Consider the following 11,192-nt stretch of genomic DNA (forward strand, 5'->3'; position numbering starts at 1 on the left):
GCCATCCATGAGTTTACGGTTTGGGAAGGTATCCCAAAACCGTGAACACCTCCAAAGGGTGTTTAAGTGCCCTTAACACCTTGCATGGCTTATATTTAGGTTTAGAACTTTGCATGCTTAACCTACAACCACCAAAACACATGAAGAATGAACCAAGCATGAGTTTACGGCCGTAAACTCATGTGTTTATGGCAGTAAACTCACCAAGGCTCCTTCAAGAACCGTAAACCCATTTCCAAGGTCATTTGAAGTCCCGATCACTTCGTAAGCCTTTGAATCAACCCTAGAACCTTCCCTTGTGCAATATGAGACCTTTGAACACCCAAAAACACCCCATCCATTAGTTTACGGCTATAAACTCATTGGGGATATGGTATTTGGGCCGTAAACACCCCTAAGGGTTTACACTTGAAGAGTAAACTCCTTATTAAGGCTCTACACTCCTTAGATGCAACCCATATCATTCCTAACACTTGAAATAAAGTGTTTCTGCGCATTTGAGTGTATTTACTTGCTTAATTAGTGGTTCAATAGCTAATTAGATACAATTATGTATCTCCTCATGTTACATAGGATCCTCGCGCGTGTTCAAGCCCTAAACTGACACTTAGCATCCTACCCGATACATTCTCGTCTGGTGAGTTCATACCCCTACACCTTTTTCTGTGTTTTTCATGTTTTCAAGTGGGGGAATACAAGCAAAAGTACAAGGAAGTCTTGTACTCCAACTTATTATTTCGTATGAAATTTTACATGTTCAGTATGCTTTTAACACTGTACTGTGTTACCAATCGTTTAACTTTTAGAGTTAGTTTTCAAACTAATTGTGAAAATTATTATAAAATATTATACTTTATATTTCACAAAGGATTTCATGTCATTTATAAACCTGGACATTCCGTATTATTACTGGTAAATTCGTTATTCTTAAGATTGGAGACACGTCCGCAGTAACACTCCACGAAGATACGCGAGTGGAGGACCGCCCATGTAACCAGAATCTCCTGGATGGAGAACGCGACTTCAGTGTATAGATCTATACGGGGCTGACTACCCCGCACCTTGCTGCTAGCTACAATAGGACTGGCAGGTCTACGGGTGACATAAGTCATAAAATGATATTAGACTTCTTATTGCCATATCTAGTTTATCGTATGGTTATGGAACTCGCAACTTAGATAATGGAAATTTACTCTTAAGTAATAATGAGCTTAATGAACTAACCTCAAAGCAATTACTGTTTGATTACTAGAGGGTATTAGTAATACCCTTAGGTATTAGTTCATAACCTACTGATTAGTTTTATATACATGTTATTACTAATGTAATTTTATAGGATAACCAAACTTTCAGGGAAACTTCACTTAACGATACAAACATGAGTTCACGGCCGTAAACTCATGTGTTTATGGCAGTAAACTAACTAAGGGTCCTTTAAGAACTGTAAACCCCATTTCCAAGGTCATTTCAAGTCCCGATCACTTCCTAAGCCTTTGAATCAACCCTAGAACCTTCCCTTGTGCAATATGAGACCTTTGAACACCCAAAAACACCCCACCCATCAGTTTACGACCGTAAACTCATGGGGGATATGGTCTTTGGGCCGTAAACACCCCTAAGGGTTTATAGTTGAAGAGTAAACTCCTTATTAAGGCTCTACAATCCTTAGATGTAACCAGTATCATTCCTAACACCTGAAATAAAGTGTTTCCGCGCATTTGAGTGTATTTAATTGCTTAATTAGTGGTTCAATAGCTAATTAGATACAATTATGTACCTCATAATCTTACATAGGATCCTCGCGCGTGTTCAAGCCCTAAACTGACACTTAGCATCATACCCGACACATTCTCGTCTGGTGAGTTCATACCCCTACACCTTTTTCCGTGTTTTTCATGTTTTCAAGGAGGGGGGGGGGGAATACAAGCAAAAGTACAAGGAAGTCTTGTACTCCAAATTATTATTTCGTATGAAATGTTACATGTCTAGTATGCTTTTAACACTGAAAACTGTGTTACCAACCGTTTAACTTGCAGAGTTAGTTTTCAAACTAATTGTGAAACTTATTATAAAATATTATATTTTATATTTCATAAAGGATTTCATGCCATTTATAAAACTGGACTTTCCGTATTATTACGTCCTCAGTAACACTCCATGAAGATACGCGAGTGGAGGACCGCCCCTGTAACCAAAATCTCCTGGAGGGAGAACGTGACTTGAGTGTATAGATCTATACGGGGCTGACTACCCGCACCTTCCTGCTAGCTACAGTAGGACCGCCAGGTCTATGGGTGACAAAAGTTATAAAATGATATTGGACTTCTTATTGTCATATCTAGTTTATCGTATGTTTATGGAACTCGCAACTTAGATAATGGAAATTTACTCTTAGGTAATAATGAACTTAGTGAACTAACATCAAAGTAATAATTGTTTGATTACTAGAGGGTATCAGTAATACCATTAGGTATTAGTTCACAACCTACTGATTAGTTTTATATACGTGTTAAAACTAATGTACTTTTCAAGGATAACTAAACTTTCAGGGAAACTTCACTTAACGATACAACTATGGTAGATACTTGTACACTTCATTTCGGATCGATAATCAACCACCAACTTTTAAGGAAAATAAGGGTTTTTCCTGGGATAACTTAAATTTTAATAAACAGGTTGTTTAACAATAGGATAACCAAACTTCTTTTATAAGAAAATATGGGATTTTCTTGGCATACAACTTTTCGCAAACTTAAAGGAACATTTTCTTTCACCAGAAACAAACCGCTTATGAACTCACTAGCTTTATGCTGATATTTCTATAACTTCTTGTATTCTCAGGTTCTCGTTAGACAGGTATCTCGCTTACTTTTAGAGAAGATGGAGCGTATAGAAGTCTCGTCTTTACTTTTGTTATACTAGAGTATAGATAAAACCTGTATCACTTTTCTTTCAAACAAATGTAAATATTCCTATGTAATGTAATGGTTGTGTTTACTATGCTTGCTATGTACATTGGTTGTGATAGTTTACATGACGTCCTCCGCCCCGGAACGTTTCTGCCATCGGTTCTCGGGGTATGACACTTCAGCCATACAATCCTTGGCAAAGTGATTTCCATGACCGCTCTTGTGACAAACTATCTTGGGTTTGTCTGATTTCGGGATATCACGAGATTCTAAGGAATGGTTTGGTGTAGTAATGTTGCGTTTGTATGTAGGAGGGTTCTCTAAGGGTTTAGGAAATGGTTGGGGACTATTTTGATGAGGAGCTTGGAAACAATTATGATATGGTCTGTGAGTGGGATTCCATGTACGCTTGTATTTCATGGACCACAAAGCAAACTCTTGATGAAAACGAAGTTCGGAGTCCATCGCTTCAGGGTCGAGGTCTCCATCAAACTGATAGTTAGAATTGATAGTAATAGGTAAAGCTGGTGGAGTAGGTGGAATAGATGGAATGGGAGGGATAACAACTTTGAAAAGGTCCGAAATAGAGGGGTTCGAGACTTGAGGATCGAAAGAGCTAAAAATTTTAATTTTATTTGACTAAACATTAATAATAATGATTTTCCAGCAAAACTTTGTAACTGCTCTGTAATGTTTAACATGATTTGAATCTAATTTAGCCGAAATAGATAATTAATAAGGTTATAAAAGTTTAATTCCAACACACTTTTTTAAATTTCTTTCCATTGTAAATTTTTTTACAACTCTTTTATATATACAAATATAAAAAGAATAGTCACATTCAGAATATAGATAAAGGTAATTGTGAATACTAGGATCAATGCGCAAGGACAAGGTTAGAAGACTCAAACCTTATGTTAATCTTTAAGATCAACGTCTGCTCTTAATGTAAGGTTTCAATCGAATCTGGTAAACCAGTTAGGACTTGTAAGTAAATATTCAACAAAGTATTCAAGTAATAAATGAAGAAAACTTAGAGTATAATCAATGAAAAAATATATAAAGAACAAGAAGAATATACTGAAAGAACTATGACTTGAAGGAAAAGTGAAAGTGATGTAAAGAGAATATTTGATATTCTTGGAGTAAAACATGAATTGTTCACTCATCTTAAATGGTGAAACATTCACTCCTTATATAGTGGAGGACGAACACAATACCAACCGGAAAACAATCTTAGGACTAGATAATAATCGTTGTTTGACACACTGATATCCAAAAGATACACGTAAATAAGTCCTATCAACTGATACATCAAAGATAAGACAAAATGCATTAAATGCATGAACAGACTTCGGATCTCAGAGCTGCTTGATCTCATACTTCATCTTTAATCTCAGAACTTCAACTTTAATCTCGGAACTTCATCACATATTGGATTAACCTGACATTGGAACTTGATTGCTTATGATTTCTAGAGGTTCACTTTTCATGATTCAATAGTGATGATGTATTTTAACTGTACATAACAAGTCAGACTATAAAACTAATGAAATACAAAAATTCAAGCCACAAACTTGATCAAGAACAAGTTTGATCACAATTATACAACGGACCAATCCAAAATAAAAATAGTAAGCAAACATCATAGGATATTATGTCATATCTAAATCATTGACACCAATTTTGTAAGATTTGTTCAAAATATGTCAAAGTGTAGTGCCTAAATTATGAAGTACACCACTCCTAGAAATGAATCTGAACCCCAAATACAACACCAAACACATATCATGTAAGTAAAATATATGAACATATATTTACGAACATTAACACCAAAAAACAAGCCACTTCTACTAAATGTGATTTATGCCCAAATCCCACTGCACAAAAAAAGTAAATCTTTTGCTAAATTTGACTTACTCTGAATTCAGAGAAAGAAAGTTAGACACCAAACTTACACCTAGATCCCATCCTCCTAAGATATGCTAATTCTGTCGTATTGAGCTAAATGCTCCGAGCTATGAACTAAATGCTCCGACCGTATTTTAAATGATATATAATTCTAATATTTTATATATGTCATTACTTTCTACACAACGTGCGAAAATTTGCCTGCTTGGTCTATGTGTGTGTGTGTGTGTGTGTGTATATATATATATATATATATATATATATATATATATATATATATACAGAGAGAGAGAGAGAGAGAAAGAGAGAGAGAGAGTTAGGATCATCATGATCATATATTGTGTAAAGGTGTAACTCAATTCTAGCTAATCATTTGATATAGGCATAATAGTAACTTGGTTATCAATTATTATCTAAAATAAATCCCCTAATTAATTAACTAACTAAAACAAAAGGCTCACATTTATGGAAAATGATACCACTTTATTCTTTCAAGAATAAAATATTCTTTTTTGAATGGTATTAGCATTTAATAGGTTATCTTTGTCTTTTATATACATCTTTCATTAAAAAATATTGTGTTAATAAAGAATTTACAATTTAGTATGTTGTTTTTTGTGTTTGATTTAACTCTATTAATGATATTTTTGTTTTTTGTATAATTATTTTAAGAATGTCAGTTTTAAAGAATTACTATAAACTGTAATGAGAATGATTCTTTGTATAGTCTTTAAAGAATTTAGTAGGTTCATTCTTGATCCTTAGATTGTTTTATTTATTTAAATCAATGGATTCATATGAAAGATTTAGATCGAGAGAGAAAACAAAACCACATTTATACCTAAAATGATGAACTTTCCTTTTTTTTTTTTTAAATTGACAAAATGTGTATTTTGCCCTTCTAGCAGTTTTTTATTAAACTAATTAATTTTGTTCCATTTTATTTACAACTAGGTGGGGAGCCCCCGCGTTGCGGGGGTCGGATGCGACAATTTTTTTCGTTGTTTGTTCTTTGTAAATGTTATTTGATAAACTATTTGTTGATAGTTTGAGTATTGTTATGGGGTAGTAATATTCTTTTGTCATGAATAATTTTTTTGTTGTCGGATAAGCTACTTTTCAAAATATATGCTTCATGTGATTATCCTTTGGTTGATGGGATCGAACTCCTGATTCCACGGATCAAATACTTCATGGGTTTTTCCTCATTAAGTGTTGTCTAAATATAACATTGGCTAGCTCAAAATACATTTGATAAAATGACAACACACGTATCTGATAAAAACAAAGTCACCACAACAAACAAAAAAAACAAAAAAAAATTAATTTGTTGATCAGTGTGTGTTACACTAGGCTAATATGTTAAATCGTCGACTTTGTTAGATTCGATATACCCCGAGAAAAAAAAAGGAAAAAAAAACATATCAGGACTTTGAAAAACTAATAAATACAGTCAAGACTTCTTAGTTATCTACAATCGTAAAGAAAACTTGATGGGCTCCAAAAAGCAAAAAAAAAAATAGCTACGGACTTACCGGCCTTTTTATGTACATTTTGACAAAAGTTTGCAGGCAAAAGAGTGGTTAAAAGGCCTGAATAATTTGGTGTGATGAATGAGGTTTTTCATTTCAATGTAGCTATATACACAAAAGGAGCAATGCATTCTCAAAAAATCAAATTTGTAAAATGTCAACACATATAATCTATAATGAATACTTACTAACATTATCTTTCAAAAGCAAAATCAACACACCCTTCCATGATTCCTTGATTAGCCTTTGAAACCTTTGCACCTCCTAAGTAGCAATGCCCTGAAATCAATGAAAGAAAACACAACATAAAGACACTAATGCTTTTTATTATTTTCCTTTAACCCACGAAGATAAATGAAACCTGAAAAAAAAAACATGAACATATAAAGAACGTAAATACACACTACTCTTATCCAAATTCACAACTTTAAGAATCAAATGACATATAATCAGTAAAGTCACCTAGGAAGTTGGAGTCTCTTTTGGTGAGTGTTTCGCCTCCTTTGCAGGTTTATCTAATCACCCTATTTCTCATTACTCAGGTTTTAACCTGCAATCTTGCTATCACTATATTTCAAGATATCATCATATTTATAGGAAGCTAAAAATTGTACATAGAAACACATTGAGGGCTTACAGATCGAATAAGGACATACTTGTTTGCATGAACTTTGGGGTTCACAGCTGGACTTGAAGCCCTATCAGTTCAAATTATAAAAAATGAGTTTTTTATAATATTTGAAATAATGTCGATGCAAATGTGTAGTGTATTTGTTTAAAAGTAGTAAATATTAAAATCTTGAAACAAAAAAGTAAAGGGTTGAGAACAAAGATTATTGGAAAATCTTGAAATGAAAAAGCCAAGGGTTTGATTTCCGTACCACATACCAACATCATCTAACCCATGGTATACTTACAAAATATATGTAGCAACAACAAAGATGTGAAACTCCACCAAAGCACAACAAGGGCAAAATAGTCAAAAGTTGAATTGAAAGGAAGGAAGCCATGTCACAGTACGACACTCCAATCATAAATTGTCAAATCTAAACCAATAAAGCTTACAATAACTTATATTAATACAATAAAAGTTGTATAATTCTTTGAATTCGACCAATTTTCATAAAAAAAGATTTAATTAAATAAAATTCTAATTCTTACCAATAAAAGCAATCTCGATAACCCAAACCAACAATAACAATCATACAAATCTACCTTTAAGCATTTGGAAGATGACGAACATCAACAAAAGTTTTCATTTGTTTTTCAATTTTTTATATATATTAATACCTTATCATGTAACTCGGTTATTCTTTGTATAACTCTGGCCATTTCTTGAGCTGAATCTTCATCTTCTTCTTTTGCCTTAAATTTTTCGTCTCTGAATTGTTCCTACCAACAATTTATAACATAAAATTTAAAAAGTCGTGACATCCATTTTGTATTTCGCACCACGTAACCCTACATGTCTTCAAACGGCTCACAAAAAGTTTATATATGTAGTTAGCAAAGATTTCTTGGAGGTCTTGACCATGTTTCCTTAAGTGGGAAAGTGAAAAAGCAATTAGTTTAACAATATAATTAGTTGACTTTGACCGCAATTTTATCTGCAAAAAAATATGAAATAAGGCATACATTTAGATGATAAAAAAAAACAAGAACTAAGGGTTAATTTTATTGTCAGTTGTATTTCAGTTTAATTCCAGACAAAAGGGTAAAATGGTCATTAACTGCTTGCTCACGCAGTTCATTTAGTTCAACTACACTTTCTTAACAACATGATCTATCCATAAATGTTCAATTACGGCCTATTTTTAGCAATTGTCATTTGTTTTTCACTGTAATTTTCTAGGTTGTAATAATCGCTCGACGTTAGCTAGTCGATGGACTAGGGTTAAGGGATTAATCGGTTAGGCGGAGATTAATCGGGCGATTAATCGGGGACCATTAATTGCTAATTTATTAGATTTTAAAAAATTAAATTGGACTAATATCATATAAAAGTTCATAGATACCACTAATATCATAACAAAATAGGTTAATATGATAAATACAACACTAATCACACCTCAAATAGTTTCTATTGAGATATATCTTCTTCTAAGTGTTAAAATTTCATCGGGTTCTACTGTTTCATTCCTTTTGTATGCATGGATTAATCGTTAGGCGCTCTCTAATCGGTCGAGTAGCGCCTATGGATTAATGGGAGATTAATCGGGACCTAATCGGGATTTTTACAACATTGGTAATTTCAAACAAATGGTAAAATGGCATTTTTTGTTATTCAACTCCTACAAAAAAAAATTCCCTAATTTCGCAAATGCCAAAGAATTTACTTATCCAATCCTTTCTATTATAGCATTGTAATTAAAAGTTTAATTTTTTTGGATTGTTTTATATAAATTCCCTGATTTCATTTTTATCACAAGCAAGTAAAATGAAATATTATTTCTTTACCCAAAAACTTTAAAAATGCAGGAAAAATATTAAAAAAATTATTATTTACACAAAAACTTCAAAAACCAGGAATAAATATAAAAAATCACAAAAACTTTACCAACAATTAAATTTCCTGCCAAGCAAATGCTAGACATATCCAGTTACTTCAATTCGCAATTCTTTTTGACATATTCCAGTTTCTTCTAAAACATTATGTGAAACAGATACCTTCTAACTGTATAAAATTAGGCATATGGTCACAGAGATTAAAAATAACATATTTATCAGGCTATGTGTTTGTATACATTTGTATACATATATGAGGTCACATGTTCAACTCATGGAAACAACCTATTCAAAAGAGTGAATAATTAACTGTGTACATAAATGGTCAATGTTCCTGATGGTTGTGATATTTGGATGAGTACCTGTCTGCAGAACAACACTTTGTGGCTCACATTTCTCATCTACAAAAGCACAAACAGAGAAATAAGAAGTTGTTTTTTTGTTATGATAAAAATGAAAAAATCCACACCATATTTCCGAAAGATGAATAAGAGAACAAAAAAAAGGTAAAAAATGAGAAGATATGTCTTCATCACCAACTATTCTCCTTGTATACCTAATCAATGAAAGGAAATTTCTTATCGGTGAGCATCAAATGTTTATAAACCCACAGAAAAGAAATAATAAATTTATAGTTTACTCTATTTCCAAAGTATACATAGCATATTTCATAACAGTTTGGAAGATGATTCCTGCAGCAAATAAATGAAAATTAGAATAATAGAAAAGTTAGTGTTCACTAAAATATACTAACTCACACTTCAAAGCAATAGAATGGCGAAATCCATTGGAACAAAGAAAAACACATGAATAAGAATAGGTATGAGATACGAATCAAGTGGCAGGATTCGTCTTCTTTACAAAAACCTTGAGCAACCTTGTAAAACAAAATTCTTAGTCAAATTTGAGAAAAAAAATTACAATATTCAACAAAAATGTAAGGAAGAACAACAAAATTTGACCCCTAACTATGATTCCTAATCATTAATCATTGATATCTTCAATAATCCTTCATATAAACCTATATCTCACAACTGCGAAACTGAACGTATAGAAAACTGTCTTTCTGAAAATCAGAATCAAAAATCGATTTTATAGAAGAAATCAATTTCAACTAACAAATCCAATTTATAAATGGAGAAGATAAGAAAGAATATCAAAACCATTACTAGGACGACGATGGTAGTAACTAGTGGGTTAGAAGCTCCAGTTGGTGGTTACTGTTGGGTTGATGTTGGTGGCACAAATCAGGAGTATAGTTGGGATGTCGGCGATTGGTAGTCGCCTATGTGAGGGCCGAAGATGTCACCGGAGAAAGATGGATCAAATGGGATGATGGAAAAGTGAAGAAGAAAGAATTTGACATACCTAAAGAAAAAAAAGAGAATGGATTGAATCAGTAACTTTTGTTCCTTTCGCTGGCCTCCATCTCCAATACCTCTTCTCTTTGGGTGGGTCCGCAAAGAAATGTATGTTTGCTGATGATAAAGGATTCAATGAAAAATAGAAGAAAAAAGAATGTGGTTGGAAGTACAGAGCAGATGTAGAGAGATATCACCTCTAGATGTGGAGTGAGAAAGGCGTGCACAGCAACGAATCCGAAGACGGTAGAAATTGACAGAACAAAGCCCAAAAAATGATTTTTATGGCATAAGAATTCAAGTAAAATGCAAAAAAAAAACCTGTTTCTGTCTCTAATTCATTGTGTCCTCCCCTGAAGTCTCTATGTGGCTTCTTATCCTTCTTTAACCGTTCCTGATACATCTATTGCTTCGAGGCTATGACCATTACTCCCTGCAACCTTTAGGATGAGTTAACTTGGCCAAGGCTTCGTGACCACTACAACCGGTTGATATCCATCTGCATCGTGACCACTTCAACCTTTAGGATGCGTCGATTTCAAACACCGATGGTGGAAGAATCGAATTCATATACTGGCTGTGGAAGCATCAAAGAAATTCGAGGTTTTGAAGAGCTCAACGGAACGTATCCGGTCTAGTCCCGTCGTGAGAACCTAAATCGGAGCCCGGTCGATGGTCATCTGCATCGTCTCGTCTGTAGCTTGGGGAAGAAAAACAAAAGCAACTATCAACAGATATTTCAAGCTGATGAGTTTATAGTGAAATCCGAATATGAGTGGATGAGAAAGCGGGTGGGGGAAGATAAGGCAGAACCGGTAGGGAGACGTGGGGCCCATCCTTATCTTTACATAACTGTTAATAATTTAAGGGTCAACTTGTGAATACCACAAATTTTAGTGTCAAAAATCTGAACAATTAAAATTATGAAACTTATGGGTAATTTTTGCCAAAAGATCAGTATGTTCACTATTCAT

At 33.5% G+C, this 11,192-nt stretch overlaps 1 long non-coding RNA gene across 29 annotated transcripts; it reads right to left on the reverse strand.

Annotated features, from left to right (window-relative positions):
* Window positions 1–4,023: 4,023 nt before the first annotated feature.
* On the reverse strand, window positions 4,024–10,983 carry LOC145057322 (uncharacterized). Of its 29 annotated transcripts, none has more exons than XR_013686039.1 (5): window positions 9,220–10,982; window positions 7,643–7,744; window positions 6,990–7,050; window positions 6,815–6,909; window positions 6,421–6,631 (listed from the first exon to the last, which is right to left on the reverse strand). It is a non-coding gene; the product is annotated as an uncharacterized LOC145057322 (long non-coding RNA). The 29 variants fall into 29 exon arrangements; XR_013686038.1 differs by having other exon boundaries at window positions 6,421–6,713; XR_013686037.1 differs by having other exon boundaries at window positions 6,815–6,913.
* Between the last annotated feature and the right edge of the window lie 209 nt (window positions 10,984–11,192).

This window comes from Lactuca serriola, chromosome 6, assembly GCF_051521515.1.
Source record: "Lactuca serriola cultivar US96UC23 chromosome 6, Lser_US96UC23_V15, whole genome shotgun sequence".
NCBI classification, from domain to species: Eukaryota; Viridiplantae; Streptophyta; class Magnoliopsida; order Asterales; family Asteraceae; genus Lactuca; species Lactuca serriola.